Below are 23,517 nucleotides of genomic sequence, written 5' to 3'. Positions count from 1 at the left end.
TGAGTGGTGGGGACAAGATTTACACCCAGCTTTGCTTGAACTGAAATACTGCATCTTTTGCCATTGTAATACCACATTGCTTTAGAAGCTGAGTTAGGAAATGTTGAATTTTAGATGCTGACAAGGACATCCAGGTGGAGAGGGAAAGTGGAAATACATATCTGCAGTCCAGAGGGAATCTTAGGCTAGAGTTATAAATGTAGGAGGCAGAGGAAAATACATGGACGTTGAGACTTTTGAGGAAGATAAAATTCCACCCAAATTGTTATTTGATAAGGAGGAATAGGTAGATGGCAGCTTTATGGAAAAGAGGATTTGGGGGATAATCAACAGAATTACGGGTTGACTGCAAGTTATATACATACATTGTTATTATGTTATTTAGTCACTCAGTCGTGTCTGACTATTTGCCACCCCATGGACTGTAGCCCACCAGGCTCCTCTATCCATGGGATTCTCCAGGCAAGAATAATGGAGTGGGTTGCCATTTCCTTCTCCATATATACATACATAAATTTTACTTAAAGTTCTTCCTTGTAATCTATGACATATTTCCAAAGATAGATCATTCCTTTCAAAATTATGTTTATGAGTCTCCCAGCATAGGAGGTAATTCTGTTCTATAATTGCCATTTCCTCTCTGCTTTACAGAAGCCCTGCTCTTGGGTTTGGATTGACAGACTAGGAAGAAGCAGTTGACTTCATCCATCATTGTTTACCTTCAGGAAAAGCTACAGGACATAATAATAGCATGAGTGGACCAGCAGAGCAAAGGTCCCAAGACTTCCAGGCACCCTTTCTGATTTCCCTCTCACTCTGCACATGGAATGCAATGAAAGTGAGTCAATGGAGACAACCTCAGTTTAGGGGCCCCTCTGGGTCCTTTTAGCTTTCAAGACTAGCTAGTCACTTAGATCTTCTCAGAATTATATTTCTTTTATTCCTTAGTGCAACTGATTCTCAACAATAAAAGTTACTCATTATTTCCTGAACAATCTTGACAGTAAGGTATACGTTCTTAGTCTACTCTATAGTCCTTGGCTGGATTCTCATTTATTTTGGATCAAGCTCAGGCATATTCCTAAAATTTCTTCTGTTAGTGTTATGGAAGGATTTATAGAATCATGTTCCCAGGTATCTCCAAGACTAGAGAAAAGGCCACAGAACCATTTCATCCCAGCAATGAAGAGACAAAATCAAGGGAAATCTATAAATATAGATTTATTTGGTTGGTATAAATATTATACCAACGATGTAACCTATTTAGTAAATAATTGTTAGTGCATTAGAATGATCAATTACAAGTGGCCAAAATTAAAAACAAAACTGAAAACAAAACTTCAAGCTGATTTAACTAAAAAAGAAAAATAATTGATTAAAAACCTAACAGCAGCTATAGCTTCTGATACAGGTTGTTCTAGGGTCTCAGGATTGCAAATGATACATGATTATTTGCTCTCTCTCTTCATTTCTCCACTCTGCTTTCTGATCTACTGGCTCCACAGCTAGGCCTAGCATAGTAATCCCTGTAAACTTAACGCTTGGTTTCTCCAATGTTCAAATCCAGTGGAAAAGAGACTTTATCCTTCTTCCAAAATCCTGCCTCCCTGACTCTGTTTGGAGTACATTCCCGTTCTCGAACCAGTCACTGTGGTTCAAGGGAATCTGATGCTCCAGTTGGCCAAGCCTGTAGCTGAAGCTGGAGGCCCACATGAAGCACCAGGGCTAAGAACTGGAAACAGGATGCCCCAGGGGAATTTGAGCTTATTGGGAAAATGGTGTGTGGATGCTTAATGACTGAGAAAAGTCATCTATGTTTAGGATTCCCTCTCTCAACTTAAAGGAATCCAGCTCAAAATAACTTAGGCGTGAAAGAATCTTCATGAGTTCACATCCATGAAAAGTCCAGAGATGCAGCTGACCTCATTCAAAGCAGCAACGAGGAGCTCAAATGATGTTTCATGACTCTTGCAGTTGCATTCCTTCACTTCTCTTTGGTGTTCGGTATTTAGGCCTCTGCACAAGGTGGGCAAAATGGCAGCTGGAAGTCTCATCCTTGTTATGTAGCTGGAAACATTTGACTACTTTAGCATTTCTCATGGGTAATAGCTGTCATTCCCGTTAGCTCTATAACCCTTGGAGAAGACTTTCTGCTCTGCTTGGGTCAGGTTTCTATCCCTTCATTAAAGACGAGGCCCCAAGATGCCTAGCTATCCTGGCAAGGTTTGGATTCACCACTGACCTAGTGAGGGCAGGACATTGGAACTAACAACCCTGAGTGGGACCAGAAAGCAATGGTTCGCAAAGGAAACTAAGTGTATATCAGAAGCAGACAAGACCAGAGCTACCGCAGTCTAAGTCACTAAGTCGTCCGACTCTTTTGCGACCCTGGGGACTATAGCCCCTGCAGGCATCTCTGTCCATGGGATTTCCCAGGCAAGAATACTGGAGTGGGTTGCCATTTCCTCCCCTAGGGTATTTTCTCGACCCAGAGATCAAACCCACGTCTTCTGCATTAGCAGGAGGATTCTTTACCACTGAGCCACCAGGAAAGCCCCTCTAACTGGTTAGAGGTGTCCAAAGGATTTAATATTGTGTCCATTTTCTCACTCCTCTGAAAGCAAATCGCCAAGAACAAGAGTTTTAAACATGAAAAAGAGAAAGCTCACTGAGTTCCACTTTAGCAGAACATAAGACCTCATAACTATTCACTGGCAATTCATATTCTTTGGAAGAAATTTGGGAGGAATCATGCAATTCCTGGTAGTAGGCTTGGTATTTTCCTCTGCAATGCTATACTCACCAGATCAGAGGAAATAAAGCTATTAAAATGACTGAGATGAGTTCGATAGATGGAGTTTTGTTAGTTATGATTATTGCTAGTGTTGTTTCCTTTTAAAAATTTTTAATTGGCAGATATTTGCTTTGCAATGGTGTGTTGGTTTCTGCCATACAACAACATGAATCAGCCGTAAGTATACATATGTCCCCTCCCTCTTGAACCTCTCTCCCACCCCCTACCCCATTCCACCCCTCTAGGTTGTCAAAGAGCACCAGTTTGAGCTCCCTGTGTTATACTGCAACTTCCCACTAAATATCTGTTTTACATATGGTAATGTATAATGTTTTAATGCTACTTTCTCAACTTGTCTCACCCACTTCTTCCCACTAATGTTGTTTCTTAAATTAAGTATTAGAATAACAATAATCTCTGCTTTACACTTTGAGAGTAACTTTGGCAACATTTTTATTTAGTTGTAATTATTTTATATTAAAGTCCTCTGGAGATGAGCTTTTCAGAAGGGGAGATTCCATCAGTGAATCCCTTCTAAATTCATACAACTTTATGAGCAGGACCGGAAGTGAGTAGGGCGTCTTTAGTGAGATGTGTTAGAGATGATTCACTTTGTTTTTCACTGTGTACCACACATTTTTCTACACGTGAGCCAAGATTTCTTCACTTCCATCACTAGGAATGAGGCCACCCAAGCTGATTAACTCACACCAAGGGTTTAAATGGAATGGAATAAAGATGGCTTATTTAAATCACAAGCATTTTGAGGATCATTAGAGCTCTGTGTCCTATGAATAAGGACGATTAAAATTCAGCAGAGTTTTGTGTATTCTTAATGCGCATTTAGTTTACACCACAACGCTGTCTTTAACATACCATTATGGTGTGTGCTGTGACTGCTATTCATAATGACACACACTCAGTAATATGCGTGATGATACAGAATAAGTTCAAGTGTCTTTACATTATTCTTAATATAATAATGGTTCCGAGGGCTGCATGCAGCTGTGAGTGCATATTAACAGGGGTATCCCACTGTGAATTATGAATCTATAACACAAAATTTTCAGAAAAAGTACTTACTGTGTATGTAAAATAGCTGCCTTTTAAAGCTTGAAACTTGGTCTGGTTAAAATTGCTCCTAGCAATATTTTTAAAAGAAAATATTCCAGAGGTAATAAGTGGACTGAATGGATTTGTGAATGATTACCGTAAAATCTTAGGTAATAACTCATAAAACCGCAAAAGGAATAGAAAATTATCTTTTTATGCATGTGTAATATGAAATCAATTCAAATGAATTTCAGTAACAAATGTTCTTGATGTTTTTGCCATCTAAATAGGGATCTCCTTATTTATCTTTTATTCTTGTTGATTGAGTGATACTGAGACATAAAGGATCCTATTTCTTTGCTAATCTGAACTCAGTGCTTATAAGTTCAGTTCAGTCAGTCGTGTCTGACTCTTTGCAACCCCATGGACTGCCGCACACCAGGCTTCCCTGTCCATCACCAGCTCTGGGAGTTTGATCAAACTCATGTCCATTGAGTCAGTGATGCCATCCAACCATCTCATCCTCTGTCGTCACATTCAGTGATGACAATATAGGCACTACATTCAGTGCCTAAAAATGTAGACAAATTCATGGATTATTTTTTTAAGTTTTGACCTCATTTTGGTAATATCCAGACCCACATCCACTCCTCCCCAAAATCTTTCTCAAATTCCAGTTATCCCAGTGAACCAGTCCAAACACTTTCACCTTACACAGGAAGCTTCTTGTGAGCTATTCACCACACTCTTTCCAAACTCATCTTCCTTGACCTCCCACATCCTCAGAAGATGGACACCTTGGAAATATTCACTACCTCTTTGCTCTGTACCTCTTTCCCCTCACCCTGGAATGTTTGCTATGTGCCTGTGGACACTTTTCAGTTTCAAGGCATAGTTAAAGCCCTGTCTTCTCAGTGACACAGCCCTTGCTGCAGCCCACCGCCATCACACGCTTAGTTACTCTCTTTACAATGCTGTTTCTGGACGGTGTAGACTGCCCTCTGATGTGCTTACTGGGTGGCATGCTACTGAAACACTACTGATCCCATGGGATTGACATAACCCTGAAACACGTGTAACTCACAGCATCCAGTGCGAAGCACGTACAGTCTGTATTAGCTACTCTTATGCTCACTGAAATGAATTATTGAGTGTCTCTTATTAGACCATTCACCCCCTGAGGTCAGGGACTATGCTTATACTCAGGACCAAGAATGATGTTAAGCAAAAAAAAAAAAGAAAAAAAAAGGTGACTAAATGAATGCTTGTTCCAAAAATGGGTTGACTATTTCACTAAAGCACTTTGTAAATTATAGAACAATTTTAAACACAAGTTATCATTATGGTATTTCATTGATTCTAAGATTCCCTTTTTTGTACAATTTAACTCCTTGGAAATTGGGACAGGTTGTCATAACTTGATTGGCAGCATTCGTTTTCTCTCAATGGAATATAAAATAATGACGTGTCTTACATGTGATAGTGTCTTAAATTCAAAGAAACATGGCATTACTACCTTCCAACTAGAGTTAATAAGGTCAGTTAAAAATGTCTATTAAGTGTCTTTATTGATCAGAGTAGGGCTGAGTGTCATAATGGAAAAAAAGTGAAAGTCGCTCAGTCATGTCTTACTCTTTGCAACCCCATGGACTATACAGTTCATGGAATTCTCCAGGCCAGAATACTGGAGTGGGTAGCCTTTCCCTTCTTCAGGGGATCTTCCTAACCCAGGGATCAAACCCAGGTCTCTCGCCTTGCAGATGGATTCTTTACCAGCTGAGCCACAAGGGAAGTCCAAGAATACTGGAGTGGGTAGCCTATCCCTTCTCCAGCGGATCTTCCTGATCCAGGAATCGAACTGGGGTCTCCAGCATTGCAGGCAGATTCTTTACCAACTGAGCTATTAGGGCAGCCTGAGTATCATAATAAATAGTCAGAAATCTCAGTAGCCTATCAAAGGTTAAGTCTTCACTCCTGTCGCTATCAAATGTGGGTCAGAGAAGAGATGAGGGGAGTCTGTTATCTGCACTCTTTCAGAGCCTATACTTGTTCCATCTGGAGGCTTCTACATCCACTAGGGTAGTGGTACTTTCTCATGGACCTTCTAAATGAATGGAAGAGTGTCAGCACAGAGGACCCTTCTTGGAGCCTAACTGTGGCACACATCACTTGCATTCCCATCTGCCAGCAAATGCAGTAACATGTCCCCACCCAACTGCAAGAAAGACTAGACTTCTAGTCTAGATGTGTGCCCGGAGGGAGAAGAAAAGGGGTCTGGGAGGCACACAAAAAATTTCTGCCTCAAGCAGCATGAGACATGTGGCAATATTGAGAGTACACACAAATGTTTCCACAACTTCAATCTGCAACAAGCTTATAATTCAATCTCTATTTAGTCAATAAGTATTTATTTCATATCTGCAATAAGCCATGCCATGTGCCACAGGACATGAAGTATACAGATCAATGGGATGTGGATCCTTGTGTTGTGGATTTATTATTATATCTGAGAGAAGAGGTGAGATAAGCACATAAATAGCTGTAAGATAGAAAGCAAGAAGCGCCACTAAACAGGAGATTGTACCTTGCTGGAGGGGTCAAGGAAGGGTTTTGGGAGAGAGATGTGTAGACACGGACTAAAACAAGGAAGACTTTGAATATGGATATGAACAGAAAGAATGCCAGGAAGAAGGGACAGACTTGAACTCAAACAGGAAGAAGAAGGTGGTACAGGCTTGATCTGAGTGTTCCAGAAATTTGCCTGTGTGTGTGGCTATTAGCATAACTGATGCTACTTGGCATCAGTTCCTCCTGTTCTTCTACTGACCCTACCCAGCACTGTCCTACGCAGTGAATCACTTCTGTCATCAAGGACTTTGCAGTTAACATTGTTTAATAATCATGAGGACCAGGTAGCCCCTATGCTCTGTTAGTCCCCAGTCAATGATGAAAATCTCCCCTGACATATTCCCAGGGCACATGACAATAGTTACACATTCATGAATCTTGACTTAGAAGAGCACATCTTGTTCCCAAGCCCCTACTTCCATACCCTCAGGTTAAGTATACAATTGTCCCAGTGGCCGCTCACCAGTGTTGAGTGCAGCCTTTGGATTGTGGTCTGCCCCATCAAGTATGTTACCCTCTAAAAAGCTAGTTCATTGACTATATGGAACTGCCTGCCTTCTTTTTTGGCCTAAAGATGCCTTCCCAGTGAAGTGGATATTTTTTGTCCCTGTGTCCTTCAACAGCCTGGAACAAACACATGGTCGCAAAGAGTCAAAGAAAATTTTAGTGCACAGAAGCAGCCTAGAAAGGGATTTGAGTACTGTTTTGAGGCACGTAGGATTTTGCTAGGTAAGGCTATAGGGGGAAGAGAGTGCACAAAGGAAGTGCACAGAGGCAAGGTCTCCCTGTTGCCTGCTTTGGTTCCATCATGTCAGCAGCTGGGTGAGCACGTATCCCCATCTGCCCCCCTCCCGCCCTCCCATCTTATCAACATACGATGCGGTAAGTCATGTGCCGTGGGTGGAGTCTGCAGAGCACTCACAGTGCTTCCCATCTGGACATGTGTACAATATGTCCTCAGTGCAGAAGGGTTTATTCCTGAAACCCTGTCATCCAACCGAAAGGGCACTGTAGCAATGCCTTCTGTGCCCACGGCCACACTCCCTTAGCTCACCTTTGATTTCGGCCATGGCTGTGATGGAAGTTGCATGGAAGCCCAGACCCGCCTTGTGCTGGCAGCTCCCCTTCCACTGCAATGGCCCTCTGAAGAACCTGTCAGCCTTGTAGTGGGAGAGGAGTTACCAGCCTTGGGGGCAGCCCCCAACCAATAATGGAGGGTGTCCAGTGGATAAATGCTCATATTTATTTCAATTCACGTGTTACAAAAATCTTTGAGAAAATTGGGTTTTCCATATTGTTGCTGACAAAGGGAGAGAGCTTCTCAAAGTGTTCCAGGAACTAAGAAACATTCAGGACCGTGGCTTAAAAACCTGTTGCTATAGAATTTGTGTCCTTTCAGAGCTCTGGAAAGGTCGTATATCTTCCAGGGAGTGTCGCGTTTGGTTTTTCATGCGGTTACTGTTCTTTGCCTTAATAAATGCTGCCTCTGTAAGCCTCCTTTAAAATATAAGAGATACCCCTCTTTGTCTAACAGCTGTAAAAGCTTATCAGCGCCTTAGTACCCTTTACAGGTTCATTTCTGTTTAAATCATTTAATCTGATTTACATTAGTCTTTTTAAAAGAAGCAATATTTTCTTGCTGTAGACACCCTTTGAAATTGATATGGTTTAAATCTTCCCATACAGGCATCTCTGAACAGTGACTTTTTTTCCTTAGTTGCCAAGAGACTGAAGAGATACCAATAATAACAAAAGAAAACACAGGCTTCCCTGTGTCGACGTCACCTTAAAATCCCATAACACTGTGTGGCTAAAATAAAAAAAAAATATGAAAGGAATACCATGTATGCTCTTAGTATAAAAGTTAACTGCAGAAAAAAGAATCCTTAGATATCTACATTGCTACATTGAGCCTTGTACTTAGAGGTGCCCTCACAGCTTTCATGCTGGTTGATGGAATTCGGTTCACCATGCCTTTATAGTTCTTGAGTTATTTCAATTACATTTTAATACAGATAACAGGAATGATGAGGATTTCAAGAAGTGAAATGGTACCTCCTGAATGCTTACTATCTACTGTGAAGTATGATACACACTTTACATGCAATTCACTTCTTCCTCAAATCAACCCAATGAGACTGGTATTATCTCAACCTTATCCCAATCTTTTAAATGATAAATCACGACTCAGGGAGGTTAAGTAATGTTCCTCAAAGTTATGTACTAGTAAATACATATCCATTCAAGGCAAATCTGTTTGACTGCCTTGAAATGACAAACTAGGTCCCTTCTTCTGCTTCTCATTTCTCCCCTCCTCCTGTCTATTCATCCATACTACTCCACTTATACAGACCCACAGTGAATACATTTTCTGCACTAGATTCTGGCTTACAGGCTCTCAATACTCAAAATGCAACCATTGGGTAAAGCCACAGAGTTACAATAAATCTAACAGGTTATCTAAGTAGCTTAAAATTAAAACTTGAAATTAAAAGATGATTGCTCTTTGGAAGAATAGCTATGACAAACCTAGACAGTGTATTAAAAAGCAGAGACATCACATTGCTGACAAATGTCCTTATTGTCAAATCTATATGGTTTTTCCAGTAGTCATGTACAGATATGAGAGTTGGACCATAAAGAAGGCTGAGCACAGAAGAGTTGGTGCTTTCAAATTGTGGTGCTGGAGAAGATCTTGAGAGTCCCTTGGACAACAAGGAGATCAAACCAGTCAATCCTAAAGGAAATCAACCCTGAACATTCATTGGAAGGACTCACACTGAATGCTCCAATACTTTGACTACCTGATAGGAAGAGCCAACTAATTAGAAAAGACCCTGATGCTGGAAAGATTAGGGGAAAGAGGGGAAGAGGGTGACAGAATAAGATGGTTAGATGGCGTCACTGACTCGATAGACATGAGTTTGAGCAAACTCCGGGAAATAGGGAAGGACAGGAAAGCCTGGTGTACTATGGTTCATGGGGTCACCAAGAGTCAGACCTGACTTAGTCACTGAACAACAACAAAAAAGCAGTTTAAACTTCCTCTAGATACAACAGTCGGAGGGTAGGTGGGGGTGGGAGGCATGCACCCACAATGTTCCAAACACTTTTAGCTCCACTTGAAAACCTTCTATGATCAAGGTAGCCCATTCTTCAAATCTCAGTTTTAATCTTTTTTTAAAGTGTCTGTTGTAACTAGATTTCATCACACATTCTCCACTAGAACAGCCTGCAGGGAGAAAGTTAACCTTTCTCCAGGCGAACAAGTGGCCAGACAACTTTGGCTCCTACTTCACTGGATAGACTGGAGAAGGAAATGGCAACCCACTCCAGTACTCTTGCCTGGAAAATCCCATGGACGGAGGAGCCTGGTAGGGTACAGTCCATGGGGTTGCAATGAGTTGGACACGACTGAGCGACTTCACTTTCACTTTGGGACTTCTTGGGTGGCTCAGATGGTAAAGCGTCTTCCTACAATGCAGGAGACCCGGGTTCGATCCCTGGGTCAGGAAGATCCTCTGGAGAAGGAAGTGGCCACCCACTCCAGTACTCTTTCCTGGAAAATCCCATGTACAGAGGAGCGTGGTAGGCTACAGTCCATGGGGCCTCAAGGAGTTGGACACGACTGACCGACTTCACTTTCACTGGATAGAACAGCCTGGGAAGGGTCAAATCTGGGTATCTTGATCAATTTCCAAATCAGTGTCAGTCTCTCCTGTCAAATTGAGAACTGATGTTTAGAAATCCTCATCTTTCAGCAGATTTCCCAAATCAGTTGGGAGGATATCTCTCCCTCTGCCCCTCCCTCCTCTTCCTTACATCCTCTTCTCTTTTTTATCATCAAAAAATGATATAATTTCCTATCCAACTATTTGGCTCCCTCTTTAACCCATTGTTTCTTTTAGGGATTTTTAAATGTGAAGAGTCTGTTGCTCTTAGAGCCTTTATTGCAACACCAACTCCACTGAAGGTAACTCTATGCATTCTGATTTCTTAAAATTCAATCAGTGAGAGCTAATGAATTCCTAAGGGCAGGAGATCAATCATGTTCTATTTATATTTAATTAATTTCATGTTGCCTCTCTTGTCTTTTATAACTGCTTTAAAGCATTTGAGAAAAGTATACTTGTGAATATATTCTTATCTTAAAATAACTTTTAATTTTTAAATGAATTTTACTATACCTAATTCATAAAAATCTCATTTTCTCAGAAATTTTAGGACATATTCAGTAAATCTCTTATTGACAAAAAGAAGCCTCCTCATAGATTTCATGCCTCACAAATTTCTTCATTTCATTCGAGGGAGAATTGATTTCATACTTTTTTCTTTTTCTTTTTGGTCCTGATGAAACTCAATTGTAACAGTTTATTGCGTGTACTTATTTATCTATTTGTCTCTCTTTCCGGACCATGTGCTCCTTGTGCTTAGCAGAATCCATGGTACACACAGTAGGTGTTGCAAGAATATGTTGTTTTGTTTGAAAGACTGGCTGAGTGAGTGAATCTAAGAGGCTGTGCAACTAGAAAAGTACAGAATGTACAAGATGTATCAGAGGGAGACTTGCTGGTTACACATGGAGCAAAGGGATGTGGCAGATGAAAGAGGTTATGACACAACATGATTCAAGATTGAGTAAAATGAAAGGATGATATAATGTATGCAACTGGGCACTAAGATATTGATAGAGAAGGAAAGAGGGGCTAGGTTGGAAGAAGAAAAAAGGTTTTCAGGGAAGTGGGTGGATAGAGAGGGAAAATTGGGAGACCAGAATTAGGGCAGGGGAAACTCATCTCTTTCAGAGGCTGGTATAACAACATGGACGTAAGTTCTTCTTTTATGGAAGACTCTCAGATCTCCTTTGGTGGCCAGGCCAGTTATTAATTTTTCTTCAAAAAAAAAGAAAAAGTAGGCAGAGGGATTCCCTGGTGGCTTAGTGGTAAAGAATTGGCCTGCCAATGCAGAAGACACAAGTTGAATCCCTAATCTGGGAAGATTGCATATACCATGGAGCAGCTAAGCCCATGCACCGCAGCTATCGAACCTGTGCCCTAGATCCCGGGAAGTGCAACCACTGAGCCCGTCTGCTGCAGCTACTGAAGCCTGCGCAACCCATTGGCCATGCTCTGCAACAAGAGAAGCCACTGCTCTGAGAAGCCCATGCACCGCAACTTGAGAAAAGCCTGCGCAGCAACCAAGAATGGCACAGCCAAATACTTAATTAATTAATTAATCATTATTTTAAAAAGGAGGGACACCATTTAGGGAAGAGGTCAGCAAAGTTTTTCTATTGAGTAATTATTTCAGCTTTGCGGGCTATATAAGTGTTTATAGATAATTCTCAACTCTGTAGGAAATTCTCAATTCTGCTCCTGTGAAAACAGTCATAGACTCTATGTAAGTGGTCCAATTTAATTTTATCTAGAGAATCAGGTATTGGGCTGGGTTTTGCCTGCAGGCATAATTTTCTAACTCCTGACGTGGGGCTTACAGATTAGAGTCAATGTTGGTCGGTCATCTCTCTACTCTGTTGTGTTTTCATGGTTTGTGCAATAAATTGGCTTAATGTGAAATTAAGGCCTCTCTGCTCAGAACAAACAAACAGCTTGCTTACTAATAAACTCCTTAACAGGAAACAGTCTAACTGAAAGAAAAAAAAGCATAATGTGAGAGTTGTGAGTTAGGTTTATTTGGGACAAAATGAAGACTATAGCCTGGGAGACAGTATTTCAGAAAGTTGTGAGAAACTGCTGCAAAGAGGTCAGTCAGTTCAGTCGCTCAGTCATGTCTGACTTTTGTGACCCCATGAATCGCAGCATGCCAGGCCTCCCTGTCCCTCACCAGCTCCCAGAATTTACCCAAACTCATGTCCATTGAGTCGGTGATGACATCCAGTCATCTCATCCTCTGTCATCCCCTTCTTCTCCTGCCCCTGATCCCTCCCAGCATAAGGGTCTTTTCCATTGAGTCACCTCTTTGCGTGAGGTGGTCAAAGTATTGGAGTTTCAGCTTCAGCATCAGTCCTTTCAATGAACACCCAGGACTGATCTTATTTAGGATGGACTGATTGGATCTCCTTGCAGTCCAAGGGACTCTCAAGAGTCTTCTCTGACACCACAATTCAAAAGCATCAATTTTTCAGCGCTCAGCTTTCTTCACAGTCCAAAGAGGTAGGGGAGTTATATATGTGATTTTGGTGAAGGGTGAGTACTACATGAAATTAAGGATACATTTTTGCAGAAGGTTGCTGCCAGTCTGGTGACTGTGATTCACGAGAAGCAGACATCACTAGAAAAGATTTTATTTATGAGGAGATGCAAGAATTGGGCTCCTAAAATCTTCTTCTGGAAGTATCTGAAGCCCTGCTCTGCCAGTTTTTCCCAGAGCAGAGAGGGGCCTCATTCCTGATCTCCACTCTGAACTCCTTTCAGGGGGTACTGAAGCTACAGTGGCACATAATTTAATCCTTGTAGAGATAGTTGACAAGTGCCGGTTTATAAGGAACAAAACAAAATCTTTTATTTCCTATTAGCTACAAATCATTCACTATTCAAAAGTTAATATGTTTGGAATGCACTCTTAAAATATACCTATCAAGCAGTTGAGAATTTCAAATGATCAATTTTAATACTTTTGTTGTCCAAAAGGGAAGAGACAAAGAGGAAATGATTGCATGAGACATGTGAACTGGGGAAAATGGTGGACATGAGGTGATAGGTGAACAGGCTAGTTGGAGAAGAAAATCAAGTTTGTTCTCCTCATCATTTGACTTAAAATCAGTATAGTGTGTCTCAAATTAATCATAAATTATTTCTTAGGGGGGCATTTTTTGTTAGCAATGACTGTTAATGCTCTATGTTTTTGTTTTGCAAGATTTCTGAAAAAACAATTCTTTTGTTTAAATATGATTGATCACATAAAAAAGGAATCTCAGTGGATTCTAACCATGGTGCCATTCATTCCTCAGGATAAAAATTCATATTACTAGAGAGGTAGTACTCTGATCAAAATGGCACTGTCAGTTTATATGTAAAACTGTCTCTTCCCAACTACAAACGTATGGCAATAACATCTATAAATAATACATACAGAATCATTGTTATACTGGAAAAGAAGATAAACATCTTATTGACAAAAATTTTAAAAGACAGAAATTGCAATTAGGGAGACTGAAGCTGGAGATCTACTACATTATAGGATGAAAACACAAAGAGGCAGCTGAGAGCTCCACCTCTATGGGGAAATGGAACCTCAGTTTTCCATACTTCTGGTCAGGAGCTGAAGAAACAAAAAAAGTCAACATCATTCTCAGGGGCTATAGCCTGTAATGTACTGCTTGGTAGCACAGCAAGAGGAAGCAGAGACAGCTCGATAGGGCTCAAGTCATATACTGCCTTTGATACTAGATCAGTTTTAACTCCCAGAATGGTAATTCTGAGCTGTCAGTACAAATCTTGTTTTTTGACTGGGGACCTGAGTAACCTTAAAACTGTCAAGTGTAAAAAGACTAGACATGGAATAGTGAGTGCAAAGAGGAATAGAAAGGAAAAATGACAAAATACAATTGTTAATTTGATCTTGCAACTAAAATTTCATGAAGGAAAACTCACAATAGTCAACAGATTTACTAAGTGATGAAATTGTTTATTTGCTAAGTTGTGTTTGACTCTTTTGCAACCCCGTAGACTGCCAGAATGCCTGGCTCCTCTGTTCACGGAATTTTCCAGGCAAGAATACTGGAGTGGTTGCCATTTCCTTCTCCAGGGGATCCTCCCAAGCCCAGGGTGGAATCCATGTTTCCTGCATTGGCAGGTGGATTCTTTACCACTGAGCCACCTAGAAAGTCCAAATGATAAGATTATTAAGATTATCATCTTTTGAACATGGCATTATATGGTAGGTGGTCAAAATCCTCAAAGACACAAAGTAAAAATACATACATAGAGAAACCAGATATTAGAAACAAAAATAGATGAGTATGAGTCATGGGTAGGAGAAGATGTTTTTTAAAATACAGAGATTTCGGAAGTAAAAGTGTAGTCACTGAAAGAAACTCAGTAGATTGAACACAACCAAGGAAGAATGAGTGAACTAGTAGAAAGATCTGAGAACTTGACTTAGAATTCAGGAGAGGTAGATAAAGTATAAAAGGAAAGGTAAGAGACAGAGAGTAGAATGAGAAGCCCAACTCCATGTAATAGGAGTTGCAGAATTAGAAAAAAAGAGTAGCAGAAAGGTAATATTTTAAGAGATAATGAAGGATTTAGTGTTTTTCTGAATTGAAAAATGTATCATCAGAAAAGGACTACAAGCTGAAATTCAAAAATAAAAATAAATTCATATCCAGAGTAACAAAAATGTAGACAATAAGACGAGGAGTTCTTAAATGCTAATGGAAGAAAAGGACATTACCTACAAAGTGGTGAAAATTAAGCTGAGAGCAGACTTCACAGAAGTAACAATAGATGCCATGAGTTGACAGAGAGGGAAAATAATTTTCAAAATATAGCTCTGTAACAAGTTAAACTATTGCTCAAAGTAAAGGCAAAATACCATTTTGAGGTACTAGATTAAGTGAATTTATCCCCCATGTATAATAGCTGAGTGAAGACCTAATCAACTAGTAAACTAGTAAATTAGGGAAGATATCATCAAAATAGGGATATAAATTAACTACTGACATTGTGTGTGTGCTTAGTCACTCAGTCATGCCCAACTCCTTGTGACCCCATGGATGGTAGCCCGCCAGGCTCCACTGTTCATGGGGATTCTCCAGGCAAGAATCCTGGAGTGAGCTACCATGCCCTCCTCCAGGGGATCTTTCCAGCCCAGGGATCGAACCCGTGTCTCCCACATCACAGGTGTCTTCTTTACCAACTGAGCCACCAGGGAAGCCAGTAACCACCAATTATCTTCAAACTAATGATAAGTACAAGATCCAAGAGAAACAGAGGGCTAGTGTTTGGAGGGTAAAATAGACTTTGTTAGAAAAATATGAAATTAAATAGGATTTTTAAAAATTTTAATATTGACACTAGAAGAATAGAAATACAAGTATAATTCTAAATTAGCAGAGATAAAAAGAGGGAGTGAGAATAAACGTTATCAAACAATAGGCTGGAAGAGAAAGGGACAAAGGAAGAAATATGGAAAAAAGAAAACAGAAAAGAATGTAACATAAATGAGTCTAAATAATTCAGTAATCACAATAAATGTTAGTTGATTAAATACACCAAGTATCAATAAAAATAGGGTGATCAAATTGCATATTAAAAACATTTTCAGGGCTTCCCTGGTGGTCTAGTGGTTAACAATCTGCCTGCCATTGCAGGGAACACAGGTTCAATCCCTGGTCTAGGAAGATTCCACATGCACAGGGCAACTAAGTACATGCTCCACAACTACTGAAGACCCACATTCTAGAGCCTGTGCTTCTCAACAAGAGAAGCTGCCACAATGAGAAGCCCACTCACTGAAACAAAGACCCAGTGCAGCCAAATATTAATAAATCTAAAAAAAAAAAAAAAAAAGCTCCAACTTAAAAACAACATTTGCAACATCTAGACTTACCAATGTATCATTAGAGAGTGTGGTTTAGAGGAGGGTAAAGCAGGTATGTAATTTTGGTGTTGCTTTTGTTATTTAGCATTTAGATAACTTCAATGTGACTTGCTTACACAGGAAAACCAAGAATAATAAAAGCAGTTGATACCACTGCATTTGTCTGCACATTACTATGCAACTATGCTTTTCAGGGGATTTCAAATGAGATGCACTTCAGCTTAAATCCTGGTTGTGTCAATTCGATTTTGTGACATAGAACAAGTAAGGTTTCTGAGACTGTTTTCTCATCTGCAACATTTTATAGAATCCTACTTCACAGGATTATAAGTGGATGTAAGCTTAAAGTATTTATTAAGATTCAATATATGTTAGACCCCTTTTTCTATTTTCCCGTTACTCTTTAATGTGTTCTATTTGAGGCTAAGATAAAGCTAAATATTTGACTTGATTTAAAGCTTCAATAAAGAAGTAAACCTAGAGGCAGCAAAGGCTCATTAAATATCAGTCTACATATGTAGATGGTGTTTGCTTGGAAGCATTACAGGAAACTCAATGATATCTAAGAAAGGAGGCGGGGGGGGGGGGGTTCCAGCTTGCATGTGCTGTAAATCATAAGTTGTGCAAAGGACCTTAGTAGTTACTTAGTCTTTTTCATTTTACCAATAGGGGAAATGAAACACAGAAAAGATAAGTGTGTTGAAATTACATAGAACAATGTTTCCCACATTTTAATGAATATGGAAGCAGTGAAGTGAAAGTCATTCAGTCATGGCTGACTCTTTGCAACTCCATGGACTATACAGTCCATGGAGTTCTCCAGGCCTGAATACTGGAGTGGGTAGCCCTTCCCTTCTCCAGGGGATCTTCCTAACCCAGGGATCGAACCCAGGTCTCTAACTTTGGAGGTGGATTCTTCATCAGCTGAGCTACAAGGGAAGCCCTAATGAATACCTGGGGAGCTTGTTAAAATGCAGATTCTGATTCAGTAAACCTAGGTGGAACCTAGGAGAAGGCAATGGCACCCCACTCCAGTACTCTTGCCTGGAAAATCCCATGGATGGAGGAGTCTGGTGGGCTGTAGTCCACAGGCTCGCAAAAAGTCAGACATGACTGAGTGACTTCACTTTCACTTTTCACTTTCATGCACTGGAGAAGGAAATGGCAACCCACTCCAGTGTTCTTGCCTGGAGAATCCCAGGGACGGGGGAGCCTGGTGGGCTGCCGTCTATGGGGTCGCACAGAGTCGGACACGACTGAAGCGACTTAGCAGCAGCAGCAGGTGGAACCTGAGATTTTTCATGTGGTTTCAATGTGATCCACTGTAGACCACAATTGGAGTTGTAAGGACATACATGTTGAGAGTAAACTTTATAATCTGAATCTTCACTAAAAACACAATGTGCTTTCTTCCACATCACACTTCAGGTAGCTTTCTAGGAAAGCCAACAAGAGGTTTTTCTGCTGGGTTTATAGAGCAGGAATAAACATAATTTGTATTGATATATGTCCTTCTTGGTTTGATATTGGAAGTGAGATCGCAACTATATAAATAGAAATTGATCAAAAAACTTGTTAGTGAAGAGAGAATTCTGAATGCAGCCACCTCAAAGTTCTCCCTTTGTGCCAACTTCCCTGTCAAATTTCCAAGTCTAAGTGTTTCACTTGAAAAATAAATGGATTTCAAAGCACTTTTGTGTCATGACTCTCAGTGGGGTTTTAGAACACATATAAGGGAACCAAAATCCAAAGTAAAACCCTTTGGAACAAGATATAGTACATTCAATTGTTAGGTATGGATTCAGATAATTTAGTCACGTTTACTTAGGCAACATTCTTTTCCCAAATACTTCTTGCTTCTGGGATCTAAATAAGGCTCTTAGACCCTTGGGTTCAATTTCCCTGTCTGTTATCACACTAATTATTTTTTTAAAAGAAACACTTAAAACTGTTAAATGCTAAGTTCTTAGATTTATGGATTCAATAAAAAACAGTGCCTCTTCAATTTTTCAGGGCTTGTGCTGATTTATATGGGCTTTGCTGACACAAAAATTAGATTAAAATTTTTTATTGAATCTTGTCTGAAATGCTTAGACTTGAAGGGAGACTTCAAGAGAGAAAATTCACTTTACTGGATCTGGCTTTGGGAAAACTGAATATAAGCACCGATAAGGTTACAGGTTTATGTCTGGATGCATCTCGGTCCACCCCGCCCATCAGGGGAAGAGATTTCTTCTCTCATTCATAATTTCACCAGAATTAAGTATTCTATCCTGTATTTCAAAGTGTGGCAGCCTGATTACCATCTGTGTAGTCAGGGGTTTGAAATTTTCAAGGATCCCAGCAGTTGAACAGAACTCTTTCTGATCAACTCAGTGAAAAAATTATCAGGAGGCTTCTTTAGTGCCTTTGGTAGAACTTGTTTGTCAGAGATCAAAATTCAAATTTCTGGGTGGCAGCTTCCTGCAGCTCCAATCATAGACTTTTTCTCCTTGGTCACAATTTTCTTCATTTGAGCTCAGTTTGGTCTCTAGAAGTCCAGTAGTGTTTTATGCACTCGGATGAACATTGAATCAGGAGGACAATTAAATAGCTGAGAACAATGAACTCAGGGAACTCTGCCTTTCTTCTTTGTTTAAATCCAGGAATTCTTCTAGCCCCTGCTTTCAGAATGATCAAAACCCTTTGGTTTTCACCCCCCGGTTACAGGCTACCAGCAAAGTGTGGAATTGGTTTCATTACCTTGTGAGATTGCTGGTGACAGTGACTCATGCAGGGAGGGTTATTTGTTTCCTGTGATTTTCCTGCCATGCAGGTGGTTGTTTTATACAAAAAAAAAATTTTTTTAAAGAAGTTATTTTCAGATATGTCCTGAAATAATATCACCTCTGTTGGGTTGCTTAAGGTAATAGGAAACTGAAGGATGAGGGATAGAGGACTTGGTCTTGCATCAGTGGTAGTAGAAAGATTCTGAAATAACAATGTTAGAATAGCTACGAACAGAATGTAATGCTATCATTGCTTATGACCACAAAAATTAAACACTGTAATAAAATAATTGTCTATTGGATGAACTGGTAGACTGTGGTAGTTTTATTAGTATGATTTTGAATATTTTAATAAAGAATTTATTATGAAAATAATGAAGCAGAAATTTTGATACCTACATTTTTGCTTTTGCCATGATGCTCCCTATCCCATCCCCCACTCCAGGAGGAAACACCCCTGGTGTTTCTATTCTCTCATCCAGAAAAGTGAAGACTAGATTTGGGGAAAATTTATTTTTGACAGGTAAATTATACATAGTATTTTTGAGGTGGGCTTCCCAGGTGGCTCAGTGATAAAGAATATGCCTGCCAATGCAGGAGATGTGGGATCAACCTTTGGGTTGGGAAGATCCCCTGGAGAAGGATATGGCAACCCAGTCTAGTATTCTTGCCTGGGAAATTCCATGGACAGAGGAACCTGGTGGGCTAGAGTCCATGGGGGTCACAAAAAAGACATGACTTGGCAACTAAACAACAACAAATTTTTGAGGTGTAGGTTTTCAATGAATCTTAACTATTAAAAGATTGCCAGAACATTTGCATATGCATACTACCAGGGAGTTTGAAATACTAAAAAATAAATAGCCTTTCCCACCTGTCAAATACAAAAGCTTTTCATCCTGACACAAGTTAAAAGCCTTTAGTAAGCACATGTTGAGCTCAGTTGTCCCTTTGAATTTAATCAATCAATAAATTCTCCTTTTGAATTATGATTTCTCAGAACTTAACCAGCGAGTCACTGTAGGAAGGCAAGCTTCTGGATCAAGCTCTTCAGATGCTGTTATGCTAAGATCTCTCTCTCCACTCGGGCTGCAAGCCTAGGCAGCCAACCAGGGTTCTATGTGAGGGGCTGAGAGGCCATTAGGAATCAGGGAACAGCCTTCTCCTGGTCACGGCGCTGGCACTCTTCTGAGAACCGCAGGGCACTGACCCTGGCGGCTGCTGATAGCCTGTCTGCTGCCCTGGAGTTGCTGTTTTTCAAAGCTAATCTTTCTTTCAGTTCATTTTTATACTTAGATTTTATTACCATGTAAAGCTACAGATATCAGAAGAGGTAAAGATTTACTCAGAGAGGATATTACTGAGTTAATCTCATGAGATATCACAACACCCATACATTTATTTTTCAGCCGTTATCAACTGGGTATTTCATATTAATCAAGGAGATATGATTTTGCTAGAGAACCAACTGGTGTTGCTATCAGTTTTTCCTGTGTGTGGTTCTGTCATCTTTTAAATCCTATGGTAGGAGAATTTCTTCAGACTCAGTCAGAATAAGATCTAGAAAAAGGTGACAAGATCTATATCCTTAATTTAGAACTTGTTTCTAATGATTGATTATCTGCATCAAAGGTGTAGTTTTTATGCTTTCACTTTAAATACAGCTCAAGCAGCATTTCTAATGCATATCTTTTCCATTAAACATTTAATGTTACGCTTTTTATTTATCTCTTGAGACAAAAAACCCGTTAGTTTATAAAAGAAAATGGGGAATTCTTTTGACTGCCTTTGAATGTTGCTGGAATGGAAGTAAATTTGGATATGTCCATGGGTTTTAGGTGAGGGACAAGGTAGTTGTGCTCATTTAAATAATCAATGGGTCAGATTTCCACAGAACATCTTAGCTATACGAGAAAATTATTTCACTTATAGTAAGAACATAGGGGAAGTGAGCTTTACACTCAGTGAAAGTTTCAAATTTATCTGAAGAGCAAATTATTCTGCAGACCGAGTTAAGACAAATACTTTGTTTTCACTTTGTCCTTATGATTTTTAAATCAGATTGTGGCATACCATACAAGTTGTACTTAAAAAAAGAACAGGAAAGAAGACATCGTCATTGATTTAATCCCTCAATTGATATTCACTAAGTGCTATTTCTACTTTATTGACTACACCAAAGCCTTCGACTGTGTGGATCACAATAAACTGTGGAAAATTCTGAAAGAGATGGGAATACCAGACCACCTGACCTGCCTCTTGAGAAACCTGTATGCAGGTCAGGAAGCAACAGTTAGAACTGGACATGGACCAACAGACTGGTTCCAGATAGGAAAAGGAATACGTCAAGGCTGTATATTGTCACCCTGCTTATTTAACTTATATGCAGAGTACATCATGAGAAATGCTGGGCTGGAAGAAGCACAAACTGGAATCAAGATTGCTGGGAGAAATATCAATAACCTCAGATATGCAGATGACACCACCCTTATGGCAGAAAGTGAAGAGGAACTAAAAAGCCTCTTGATGAAAGTGAAAGAAGAAAGTCAAAAAGTTGGCTTAAAGCTCAACATTCAGAAAACTAAGATCATGGCATCTGGTCCCATCACTTCATGGCAAATAGATAGGGAGACAGTGGAAACAGCATCAGACTTTATTTTTTTGGGCTCCAAAATCACTGCAGATGGTGACTGCAGCCATGAAATTAAAAGACGCTTACTCCTTGGAAGGAAAGTTATGACCAACCTAGATAGCATATTAAAAAGCAGAGACATTACTTTGCCAACAAAGGTCCGTCTGGTCAAGGCTATGGTTTTTCCAGTGGTCATGTATGGATGTGAGAGTTGGACTGTGAGGAAAGCTGAACGCCAAAAAATTGATGCTTTTGAACTGTGGTGTTGGAGAAGACTCTTGAGAGTCCCTTGGACTGCAAGGAGATCCAACCAGTCCATCCTAAAGGAGATCAGTCCTGGGTGTTCATTGGAAGGACTGACGCTGAAGCTGAAACTCCAATACTTTGGCCACCTCCTGGGAGGAGTTGAGTCATTGGAAAAGACCCTGATGCTGGGAGGGATTGGGGGCAGGAGGAGAAGGGGACGACAGAGGATGGCATGGCTGGATGGCATCACCAACTTGATGGACATGAGTTTGAGTAAACTCCGGGAGTTGGTGATGGACAGGGAGACCTGGCATGCTGCGATTCATGGGGTCACAAAGAGTTGGACATGACTGAGTGACTGAACTGAAGTGCTTTCTACATCCCAGGAACTGTGCTAAGCCAGTTGGTTTCAGCTCATCTTGGTTACTGCCTGATAACCATCTAACATCATCCTGACCTCCCTCCTCACTGCTATTCTACAACTACCAGGTTCCAGGCCCTGAAAAATGTCTCTGCGACTAGTTTGCTTGTACTTGTGATCATCTGTGAGATTTTCGTTTGCCCTAGTCCTGTGTCTTCCTGCTTCTCTTTCTAAAGAACCATCCTTCTGATCCACCCAGGAACCCAAGTGTTACATGTGGAAATGGTGCTCTGGTGATGGCTGTGTTCGTTCCTCTTGGGAAGAGGACTGTTCATTTCTGGTGCGGTTGCTCTGCTGCCACAGGACATACTGGGACCGGTGATTCATCTGAACCCTCACCACAGTGAACTAACAATGGATTCCTTCTAAAACAAACTTTTTTTCTGAGACAAGTACTTTACAATTGTTGAATGACACTTTCACTGTTACAAAATGGTCTAAATGAAATGGGGCTAGAGGTGAAGGATTACTCTAAGGCACTTAGGGGAAGAAAGAAGATGTTTTCCCTGAAACAATTGCTTTTCAAGGCTACCAGAGACCATCTTTGCCTTGAAATGCCTTCAGTAAAAGTGGGCACCAAGCAGGAAAGGATTCCAAGATTTTTTTCTAAATTCCTAATTTTTTTTGACCAGTTGGTTGGCAGGGCTCAGAGCAGTATGAGTTATCTAAGTTGCCAAAATGGAACTTTTTTTCTAGAAAACAGCAAATATTTGAGAATTCTTAGAAATTCTTACAGTTTGTATTAGGTTGAAAAACAAGATTACAACTCAAATTTTTAAAATTTTCAGTCTGGTCTGTGAAAACTTGGAAGAATTTGAAATTTGATTATAAGATCTCAATTATTTGTATCTGATGATAGCCCGAGATAAGAAAAAACAAATTGAGGATAAATTTTACACTCTAGTAGGCTAAAGTCTTGTGTGTTGGAGAAAATTTTATTAAAACAAAATGATTTCTCAACCCAGAAAAATTCTCTACAATGGTAGTAGAAAACTTATTTGAATAAGCATTAAACCGTAATATGATCCACATCCCAGGCAATCTAAGAGATAGCAAAGACAGGAGGGATCAAGCTGGCAGAAGGGGAGGATGTGGGGCTCGCCTCCCCAACACAAACATCCAAAGCACACCTACATATGAAACAATTCTCAAGGAAAACCGAGCAGAAGAACTCCTATACAACCAAAGCTTCAAGAAAGAGTTTCGCATAACTGGACAGGGTGGAGAAAAGTCATGGGATGGGGAGGGCTTTGAAAGGAAGGAAAGGTCCATACGGGTCACCTTCACCCTGGGGAGCAAGCAGGTTAAGCTGGGTGTCCCGGTCCTGGAGGCCTCCATGGAGAAGACCAGTACCTCTGGCTGCTGGGAGACCTGCTGGGACAGGGAGAAGGGCTGGAGAGCCTGGTCTCCA

This window comes from Dama dama, chromosome 20 (assembly GCF_033118175.1).
Source record: "Dama dama isolate Ldn47 chromosome 20, ASM3311817v1, whole genome shotgun sequence".
In the NCBI taxonomy this organism is placed as follows: Eukaryota; Metazoa; Chordata; class Mammalia; order Artiodactyla; family Cervidae; genus Dama; species Dama dama.
Note: the sequence above shows the minus strand (reverse complement) of the source record.